Below are 11,954 nucleotides of genomic sequence, written 5' to 3'. Positions count from 1 at the left end.
TTTTTTTTTTTTTTTTTTTGGCTTTTTTTTTTTTGTTTTTCGAAAAAGGTGTTTTTTTTTTTTTTTTTTTTTTTTTTTTTTTTTTTTTTTTAATTCCAGTCGCATCAAATTCAAACCTCTTTAGAAAATCCACCCAAAGATGTGGATGTTAAACGGATCAGAAGTTTGTTGTATGTTTTCCCATATTTCCTCTTATATGGGCTCACTGGCCCCTATCACATAACGGTGTAAGTTTACATTATTTGTGTTTTTGTTGATAAGGTTATATAAACATATAATGAACATTCCCAACTGTGTGCAAAAAATGATTTGTTGTGCAGATATAGCAGTTTGTGAGCATGTGTATGTGAATAAATTAATATGTAAACCCTTTGCTGTTCCTCTTTCTTGAGCCGCGTTAGCGTCTTTATTTTTTGTTTGACATAAGTATTCAAATTGGGAGACGTAGAGTGGTGATGTTCTGATCTGCTGATAACTGATTGTTCATGATAGAAATGCTTTTAACAGATCATACTGTTAATATTTCAAATCAAGAAGTCTTTCCATGATATCAATGAAAAGCTCTTGGAATAAATTAATATTTGCTTGTTCTGGGATCTAACAAGAAGCTCTTTTACCATCAATGTTAGATAAAGCTGTGAAAATCTCTCTCAGTTAAATTAATCATTATTAAAATAGTAATAAATAAAATCCTGATTTAACAGTTCAACATTATATTGAAATCACCCAGCTTTATTTTTCTGAATATATAAGAACCAGTCAGTTCATATTTTTTTCCGGTCACTTCAGTAGCTGATCTGCCAGCTTCTTGGTACAAAAATTTAGCCATAGAAGTGTATATTTATGATAATATTGCATTGAAACAAGGAATCAGGAAAAAAAATGGCCTTCAAAATCAAGTTCTGGTGGAAGGCGTTGCTGCTTGAGATGCTCATGAATTAGTTGTTCAAAAACCAAAAGAATAAAAGATGCCTTTGAACAAACAATGAGCTAATAAAGTTAAACTTGGTTATTTAAAATTCCAACTTCTAAATTCAGCTGCCAATCGTGACTGACTTGTTTTACTTGCATTTGTGAAGTCTAACATAAATGTTAATTTTATCTGAATGAGTGTTTAAACTGGCAGCATCCTGAGACGTTAGCATTTAATATGGACTGTTGAGAAAAATAAACGTGTTTATAGGCATGTTTAATGTTATTTGTGGAAACTCACCACCCAGCTGTTTGAGTGAAGAGAAGGAGAGTCTTTTTGGCTACTTAGAATTTAGCCCCGATTCTGTGGCGGATATGCGGGTTTCCTGTAACGGTAAGTTGTTTCTCCACTTTTAGCACTGCTGCAGGAAAGCGGCAGCTCACTCAGTGGTAAGACCCTCCTCCTGGCTCTGATTGGCTGTTTCTGACTGGGTGGAATGTTTCTGCAGATGGCAGTAGGACCACATGGAATATTAGAAGGGCTTGAATTTTTGGGCTTTTTTTTTGCATATACGTCACTGTCACGCCATAGTGACATTTTTAATAAGCATATTTGGTAACACGTTATTTGACAGGGTTTTCATTAGACTGACATGACACTGTCATAAACATGACAAGACATCTGTTATGAACATGAAGGAGTCTTTATCAATGTGTGTGTCTGTTGTCATGAAGTATCATTCGGTAAATAATGACACTTTTAATGCAAAGTTGCTTTAAAAGTCCATTAAAAGTGCCAACTTTGTATTATTTTATAAATGACACTTTAGTGTAAAGTTGGCACTTTTACTGGACTTTCAATGCAACTCTTAGAGCAACTTTGCATTAAAAGTGTCATTATTTACCAAATGACACTGGAACATAAGCTACACAATGGAATGCTTTGTCAAGTCTTGCTTTGCAAAAAGTAAACACTTGGTATAATATACCAAGCATGATGATCATGATAATATCATTTTTGGTAACACTTTATTTGAAGGGGTGTGCATTAGAGTGACGTAACTCATAAACATGAAGGAGTCTTTATGAATGTTTATGACTGTTGTCATGAAGTTTCATTTAGCAAATAACAGTTTTAATGCTTTAAAAGTTGCATTTAAAAAAATCTATTAAAAGTGTGAAATTTGTATTCGGATTTGCATTAATGACCCTTTTAATGCAAAGTTCTATGAAAAATTGCATAGAAAGTCAATTAAAAGTGTCAGCTTTGCATTAAAGTGTCAATTATTAACCGAATGACACATGATGGCAACAGTCAAACATTTATAGACTCCTTCATGTTCATAACAGATGTTATGTCGTGTTTATGACACTGTCATGTCAGTCTTATGCACACCCCATCAAATAAAGTGTTACCCAATTTTTGTAATTGGTTTACACCAAATCACTGCTTTTCACTAAACTTCTAGAACTGGAAGGGAATATACTTCCTTGCACTAGTGAATCGAATTACTCAAGATGGTTAAGAGATTCAGAGGTACAATGTGCATTTTATTGCACTTGGACTGTAGTCTACCATAATCCCAACCCACTCTCCTTATCTGCCTTCTGTTTGCTGGTGTGTCGCAAGTGAGGAACTCTCTTCCGGTTAGTCTTAAGACTTTCTCACCATGGCTGCAGAGGGACTGACCGTGAATATTATAGACTTGCCAAACAAAGGTAAATCTTTCAGAACAGCATACTTTCTGTTTCATTTTTGCCGTAGTTTGGTCAAATGTTGTGGTTCTCTCTTCTGTAGAGATAAAATAAAGCAACAAATGTAGAGAATGGGAAAAGATAATCTGGTTCACAACTTTTTATGTCTTGCTGAAGGTTACTTGACATTCATTTGTGTCAGAGAAAGACATAAGACATGAGGTTTTTATTTGTCATTATGTTTCAAGAACAAATTTGGATTGAAAATTGGAGTGATACCCTCAGTGATAAAGAGATAAATAAATAAAGTCTTAGTTCTTAGGGTGCAGCATAAGGGTGACGGTGTGTCTGAAGAGAAGCATAGAGATTTCACAGCTTTTGGGAAAAAGCTGTTGTTTAGTCAGCTGCTCTTTGCGTATCTGTACTGTTCAGACAGAGGAGAGACAGACAAGAGAAAGACCAAAAAGGAGATTTATGGATGTAGTCAAAAAGGACAGGAAGTTAGTTGGCATCAGCGTAGTGGACGCAGAGGACAGAACTAAACAGAGGCAGATGATTCGTCGTTGAAAGAGAAATAGCAGAGGTGAATGAAGGAAGTCTCACAGTTTATTCTGGGATGTACAAGACATTTCCTGGTAATGGAATAGCACCAAGGCTCCTTACATTATTACCAGACAATTTATTGCCATCCAATAAATGACTGACTAAAAAGCTTGTTTTTCACAGTTGATGCTATCGAATAGAGTGCTGAGATGTAACAAGACAAGTAGACATGAGTCCATCATCTGAGGCCAGGAGGATAACATTATTGACACTAATATGGGAGAGGGCAGAAATAAGGCTGCTGCCCTCTGCTGAGCTGTTTTGTGCTACAAAGGACATTAACAATGGAAAAGATTCTTTAACAGTTGTCACAGCATTGTCTAGTGAAGATTTACTATATATAGTATTAGGGGCAGGGCAATCGATTAGGTTAAACTGGAAGGTTTGAAATATGACAATACAGGACAGAGTTGGGAAGTATACATTTCAGTCTTTAGTTGGATGAGTCCAGGATGGGAAGCCTAGATTTAACTACAGAGAGACGATGCTCTGAGTCTGTAAAGAGAGAACTTGATCACATCATTAGTTTGTTTCTTATTCACACTCGATGCCACTTGTCAGCACAAGATCCAAAGAATGAGGGCAAGAATGTGTGGATCTAACAATGTTTTGAGCAAAGCCAATTTAATCTAAGACAGTATTACAAATAATAATTATAATTAAAAAAAAATATTTAAATGGGCGCTAAAGACCCAGATATCTATCAAATTTCATTCTTTCATAACATCACATACGGTTTCTCTGCTTCTGGTGTGTGTTTGGTCAGCTCCTGAATCCGGAGTGTGGTCCAGAACACAGTTACTCCAAATAATGCAGTTTTCTATCTCTGATGAAAGGATTAGAGAAAGATTTATGAAGAAACTATAATCATCTGTGTTGGGACCACATACTTTTACTAAATTCAGATCTTCTTGTAAGATGGACACCTGAAGAATGACATGTCTCCCAAATTTATTTTTAAAAAACATTGGTGACCAAAAAAAAGGAACACATTTGTGAATTAGAGTTGTTACTCCCTTGGATCTTGACGTACGTGAAACAGCCATTTCCTATGAAATGCTCTGTTTTCCTCTTCTAAAGTTATCGTCTCTTGTAATACTGTTTTCAGAGTTCATATCTTTCAGTTTGTTCATGACCTGTTTGATTTATTTTTTTTTTTGGTTTCATGTTAGTCTTTACGAGTTCAGTTTCCATCCCCTGCATCATGTGCACTGAATGATGCGCTAACTCTAAAAATAAGTTCGAGAGGTCTAAATAAGAATAATTGAACATTACAATAACACACATCCCTGAACATTTGGAACAAAAAATATCAGTCAGACTCTTCCATTGTACTACTTCTTGTCATGATCCGTGGTTTTCTGTGTGTTTTTGAGTTTTTCAATGTGTTCCTGTTTCCCTGTGAGTCTCTGTCCTGTCCTCCCCGTTGATTGCTCCCCAGGTGTGTCTCATTCCCTTAATTACCCCGTGTGTATTTATACCCACCTGTTGTCTGTGTTCCTCGTCGGGTCCTTGTCAATTGTCAAACGTTTGCAGTCTGCGTCTGTCTGTCCGTCTTCCCAGTTGTACTGGTTAAGTCCTGTGTCGACGTCAGTTCCAGTTGATTTAGTCTTCGTTGTCAGTTGCTACCGGTNCTTAGCTGCGTGCTAGTAGTTCCTGCCGTGCTGCCTGATTTGGACTATGTGAACTACATTCATCATTAAATTCATCTTCACCATAACCTGGGTTCTCTGCGTCATCTCCTCACCACTTCAACCCCACCTTATGACACTTCTGTCCACTGTTATTTCTAGATTCTTATTATCTAACACTAAACCTGAACGAACAAAACATATGTTTGCATAATTCTCAACCTTCTCCTCCAACTCCAACAGTCAAGTTAGCCCTGTACATGTGAGGTGATCTCTAACAAGCACAATATTGGTTCAATATATTTTTTACCAATAAATTCAAAATGTAATAGAGTATGTACTCCTTGATATATTATGAACACAGCAATGTTCATACCAAAAAGTATATTCTTGTAGTAAAGTATATATTGCATTCAGTCAGATTCAATCAGTGTTGCTGGTGAACCTCTGTGGTGACAAATCTCAGCCATTGGTTCTTTTAGAGTGGGGGAGGGGTCAAACGTGATTTCATTTTTGACGGCATCGACATCATGAATGTCCTCAATGGGCTGCTTGTGGCAGAATGTATTAAAATTACCTGTTAACCTGTTAAAATATTGCAGTTTTCCCTGCATTCGATTAGTACTTCTTAAAATGTACCAATTTTTAAAATTTTTTCATAGTGGTGTAATTTGGTCTTATACAAATGAAAACTGAATTGATTTGACTGATAAAATGATATTTAAGGACAATGAAAAGTTCAATGAATTGTGACCCTCTAGTTATGGTGGGTCGGATTTGGCCTGTTGGCCTCGAGTTTGACACATTTGTTATAGAAGATACGCATCTTTACTTTGGTGACTTTGAATATCATATTTGCTGTCGATAGCTAAGAAACCTCGCAATTACCGTTCTTAGGATTGCTTCTGCGTTTCTTTTCAGTCCTACACGATGAGCTCTTTCAAGAATCCAATGTGTCTGCTATCCAACTGTCCAAAAATCCACAGATCACCAATCTAATGGTGGAATCTCATTTCCATGGCTGTCATAAAGCCATCAACTCTTCCAGAAGACTTTATGTTCTTCATTGCTGCCATTATCTCTGCTTTGTCGCCGGGTGGCTTATTCATTTCATTTTGATTAGCTATTAGCTCCTTGCTAGCTTCATTGCTAAAGCTCGACTCCTTGCTAACTTCTTTGCTAACTTCTTTGTCTTGTTTGTGCTAAGCACCATGCTTTACGGTCCAAAGTTTGTCAACTTAGATTTTGTGCTTATTCTTGACGTTATCTTTGCTCTGGACTTCCAGGGCCTGATGTTGTTGTTGCGCCCTAACCACATTCAGTTATTACTGTTGGAGCGTTCAGTCATTTTTTAAAAGAGGATTCTTGGAATCACTGTAGGAGCAGGATCAAACGCGTCACCTCGCAGCCATGCCTGTTGTCCTATAATTATTTTGAGACATGAGTCACAAGTATAGCTTACTGAGAAGTTATCACATGATGCATGAGTGTCCCTTTGAATCTATTTAAACAAGATCTTAGCACTGGGTTTCCAACAGATGTTTTTACATGGTGATGAAGATGGCTTACTGGCATCCTTTACTTCCCACAGAGCTGCGTGAAGATGAGGCCCAGCAGAACGAGGAGGAGGAGAAGGAGGAGGAGACTGCAGATAGAACCGTAAGTTTTCAGATATTGACAGTTTGGTATGTGGTTCTGCTAATAATGGCAAGTAACTTGCTTCATAGTAGTGGTTCACCAATTGCAGTTTTCTGGCCGATCACCGATTACCGATCTATTAAAAATCCTGACTGCCGATTAAGATTTTGGCCGATACTGATTTCTTTTGACTAAAATGTTGCTAAATGTAGCAAGAAAGTTGATGAGTCGCCAACAGTGAGATAGTGTTGTTAACTGCAAACATATAGACCTGATCTGGTGAGCAGGTCTGCTAGTCAAACCTCTTTCACAGCAGAGCAGAAGAAAACAGTTGAGTTAAACACCTTTGCAAAGGTAAAGGTATTTAACTCACCTTTACCTTTGCAAAGGTGTTTAACTCATCTTAAAATCGATGGTTAAGATCGGCTTCACGTGTAAAAATCGGCTGATCACCAATTTCCCAAATTTAGGGAAATCGGCTGGCCGATAAATCGGTGCATCCCAACTTTGCAGTGAACAATTAAACCTGTAACAAAGCTATATAATCAGAACATTTCTGTTCAGAAGTTTAACGCATAAAAATGAATCTGTAATATTTTTGATACTTGCAAAAAACAACCCTAGTTTGTCTTTTTTTTTTTTTTAGCTAAAAGCTTTATTAAAATAGACTAAAGTAATGTTAATGAAGCCGTTCTAAAAACTATTTAGCATTAGACCTACTAAGTGCATTGCACCTATTGACTGAGAGGCAGTGAAAACAGGAAGTAATGTTCCTATAAAAATATAATTTGGTACAGACAAGCAATTATTTGGTACAAAATTTACTTTGTAATGATCTACGGTCATGGTGAGGGCTCCTTCAATAGTATCCAATGTTTGTGTGGGGATCAAATACGTATTTAACACTGAAATGCAAATAAGCACTTACCTTTTTATCTAGGGTTATTTCTTAGATGATTGTTTCTCAGTTTGAAAACAGTTATTTATAATTATTTATTACAAATTGTTAAATTGTTTAAAGCTACACTCACACAAAAATGCCCCTATGAAGTGCCATGCTGTTAAACTAATTAAACATTACGGTTGAGCAAGGAGAAAATTGAGCATTAGTGCCAATGATGTGGGAAAAACCACATCATTGTGGTTTATATTATAACCACTGTTATAATATAAAACAAATTTTGTCTTAACAAAATTTTGAAATGATTGAAATCGAAACACAAGTGTAAAAACTTTGCACATCACTAATTCCATGAAATATTGTTTGTAAAAACCAAGCAAAAATAGAAAGCTTAGCTGAAATAAACCTTCTTTAAGGTCTTGTGATAAAACATATGCACGTATTTACAGACCTAAAATGTGTGTACAGTACATGTTTGCAGGAGATTTTCATTTCAGCCAACAAGATCACTATGATAACTCATACAGAGGAAACCGACACAATTAGCTTGTTTGTCTTTTATTATGATCTGCAGATCATTTGAACTTAACATTTTGTCCATAACACACAATGTTATTTCTTTTTTTCCAGTCAGTGTGATTTAGATTGTACAGTTTCACATTAAATAATTTCTTGAGAGGCTTTAAAAAATTATTTTGGAAAAATAGCAGTAAAAACACTCCTCTTAGTTTACTGTAAAGATTTTTTTTTTTCCTGAGTATTATTATTGTCTTACTTATAAATTATCAACTGATTTGAAATTAACGTCATTTTTGAAACGTGCTTTGTCTCTTTTTCTTCTGAAAGTGGCAAAAGCTGGAGAGGGAGAGAAACGATGCTGTGGAGAAACTCACTGAGTTCCAGATGGGTGAGTCTTCTCTCCCAGGATCAATAGAGGTCTTGGATAATCAATGCGTCATATCTTAGGTTCTTTTGATATTTCCCAGTTTAGATAGCTTACATTTTGGGGTTGACATAATTCATTTTGAGGGATTTACAAATTGTAATCAGAAGTAGACGGAACTAAAAAGTAGTGCAATTTAAATTTTGGGAAAAAAAAAAAATAAATAAATTAGAAATCTTTGCAGTGTCAAAGTGATGTTCTGTGATATATGCAGTGCAAAACATCTTATTGGTATTTTTTAGCATATTGTTTTTGACCTGAGCACTGGAAGACTTATGCTGAAAAGAGTTTATTTTTTAATCTGCATAATCTCATTCCTCATCTTCTGTCTTTTAACAAATAAATTGCCTTTTTAAACTCCTAAGCAGTTGCCAGAATGTCTAATATTGTGCAGGCAATGCAGTTGCAATAACAATTCACATGCATTAATGGCTATGAAGAGAAACATCCAACAGGTGTTATAGTGGTCTCTACAGAACATCTCATGCACACGTTTCAATATGCACATGAGTATTGACACAACTTTTTCTGTTTCATATTTTGTTTTATAGTTTAACAAAATATATTTTTTTTTGTTCCATATTAATGATTAAAATCTTGAATTTTATTCAGTGGATATTGATGTTATCAAACCAAAACTTTTACCTCTCACCATGAAACACAAGCTTTCCATAACTCATAACACAAAATATTATTGTTATCGATTTACCACAGATGCTGCGAATATATACAATTTTTTCACATTGCCTGTCCATTGAGAACACAAAGTCATGTTTTTCTTGTGGAGGCTCCACTTTACCCTTTTTAATGTATCAACTTTTAAACTGTACCAGGTGACACAAAGTAGATGTTGCTTAGTATTTAAACTTGATTTGTTGCAGCAATTCAACTTTGCCTTTTGGAAACCATAGTCTAGCCCCTGCAGGAAATCTCGAACAAAAGGAACCATTTTGTTAATTTTGAACACATTCTATTCTTTGCAACTTAGCAAAGAATCAGTTTCGTTCCGCCCTAAAGGAAAACAAAGTATGTTGTTGGTTATTTTCCCCAGAAGGGCATTCATCAGATGTAGCTCTCTCAAGACAAAAAAACAACTAAATGCCAATAAATAGGTGTGTGTTTCTAGGCCTTCTAGCTGAACCCTGTGTGTTCATTTTGTCAGGGTACGGTCACTTGAACGTCCCTAAACATCTTGTTTAAACCTTGCAGCTATCTTAAGATTGCAAGTAAACATCAAAAAAGATTCAGAGAATGCTTGAGATAAAAACGTTGTGTTGAGATGAGACCAAGATAAAACTCACTGGCGTCAACGAGACTTGCTCTGTTTGAACAAAGAGGGAAGGATTTTGTACGGCCGGAAGAAAAACAGACTGGAGGTGGAAGCTTAATGCTGTCAGAGTGTCCGTATACCGAAGATACAAGACAACCTCACTGCATGAAAGGGCAGTGGGCAGGGCCACGCGCCGCAGTGTACTGCAAAGTTGGATGTGAACAATGAAGATGGGTCCTAAGTGTGCCTTCCAGCATGGTGTTTACCCAAACATGTCACCATGGAAACAAAAGAGTGGCTAAGGAAGAAATACAGCCTACCTAGATTCCGGTCCTCCACCTCACAGAAACACCAGAGGAGGGAACCGAAGCTGACTGTTCCCAAGCAGCAGCTAAGAAAACGAAGGTATTTAGAGAGTTTCTCTTAAGAGGAGAGAGCCAGGTATTTACTTCACTCACCAATATGCAAATAAACACCTACCTTTTATCCAGCGATATTTCTTAGGTCGATATTCCGTTTCTTGATGTTGAAATATCAACGCAAAGATAGTTATTTATTCAAATTGGCGTAATGTTTAAAGCTGTGCTCGCACAAGAATGCCTATAGAGAGTCCCCCTGCCATTAAACTAATTAAACACTACGGTCGAGCAAGGAAGAAATTAAGCATTAGTGCCACTGATGTGGGCAATTCCTTTGCCATGGTGACACCTAATTAAGAAATTGATGAACACAACTAGTGCAGGGTGATATCTACGTTACGGCGGCGCTGTCCACACCAGTCCGCACAAAAGCACTTAGCATCCAGTTTTGCTCAACCTTTTCAGCTGTCCTGTCTGTCTGTTTCAACAACACAGTGGCCAGACCGAGCCACCGATGAAAATACACTTACGACTGAATGATATGTTAATTATAATTACTGGTAGCCATGGTAAATAAACAGTACTTTAAGCGTTGCAAGTGCATGAGCGCAAGTCTACAGGGGGGCTCTGACACCTCCGAATTGGAAGTCTTAATTGTAAGTTTGGCTTCCCCATCATCATCATCATCACTCCATCTTTTTTCTCTGCCCTATTTTTTTTGTGCTTGTCTTTTTTTTTTTTTTTTAAATTTTGCTCTCAAGAAAGACAGTGATTACCCCCCGTGCCAACGCGCTGCATAATGGTATCAGCGCCGCCAACAGAGCAGTGAATTAAATTGTATCTGCAGCCTCTGTAAAGCCTTGATGAGCAGGGCAGATGCCTTTGTGGTGTTATCATTATAACACAATGGTCATGTTGTCATCAACCTTGCCATCTCCGGTTGAAAAGGCATGATTGTGTGTTGCAGGCTTTTCCCTCCTGTCCTTCTACCACCCCCTCCCCCCATCCCCCCGCCAGCCCCGCTGCCCCACCCCAGCCGATTCGTTGTGAATAGGAGCAATTTTCTAAGAGCTATGAAATCACGTAATAGGCCCTAATATGCAGCTGCTTGGCACAGTGAGGCAGCCACTATTAATGTGTAAGTCAAACACAATATGTGTTTGGGCTGGAGAATCATTGAACACACAGGCACATGCCAGATTTATTCAAATGAAAATCCACACAACTGTCAGCGTCACAAAGGCAAACTATTTGCTCCATCTTTTGACATGTGGGGCCCTGTTTCAAATTCTGCCTTCACAAAAGTGGTCACAGCAAAGCATTCAGCCTGTAAGGGGAATCGGCTTGGAAAATTAAACGGCGGGGGCAAAACATTTGAAGTGTGTATGTGAAGCTTTGGAAACAAATTCATGTTGATAGCAGAGATCACACCAGCGCTGCTACCTCTGTAGGAAAAAAATGAAATAAATAAATAACCCACTTCTTGCTGTTCAAATACGTTTCAGTTTTGTCTAAACTGTAACGAATTTGCTTAAGGCCTTTGAAAATTTTATGATTTGTCTCGACAAAGGACTTTGACGGCTTCTCTAATTTAAAAGAATTATTCAAAATGCTGCCAGATTTTTGACAGAAGAGGAACAATGGCAGCACAAAGACGATGGAGAACAGTTAGGTCAACTAAAACGGTGGGATTTTTCAAATACCTGGTTTTCATATATATATATATATATATATATATATATATATATATATATATATATATATATATATATAGTGTAGAAGTTAAACACTCTTAATCTAAGAATGTACAATGAAATAAAGTATAGATGTGATTGGCAAAATATGTTTTTAACTTTTTTAACTTCTATGGTGGATTCAGCACAGAAACACCCACAATCATGAAAGTTAACTTTTCACCTGTAGCTCCTGCACTGAAAAAAATAACTCTTTGGATTAACATTAAAAAATCATGGAAAGATTTTCCACCTGATTACTTTGCTTT

This window comes from Poecilia latipinna, unplaced genomic scaffold (genome assembly GCF_001443285.1).
Source record: "Poecilia latipinna isolate Pla-1442-1.1 unplaced genomic scaffold, P_latipinna-1.0 Scaffold1667, whole genome shotgun sequence".
Classification (NCBI taxonomy): Eukaryota; Metazoa; Chordata; class Actinopteri; order Cyprinodontiformes; family Poeciliidae; genus Poecilia; species Poecilia latipinna.
Note: the sequence above shows the minus strand (reverse complement) of the source record.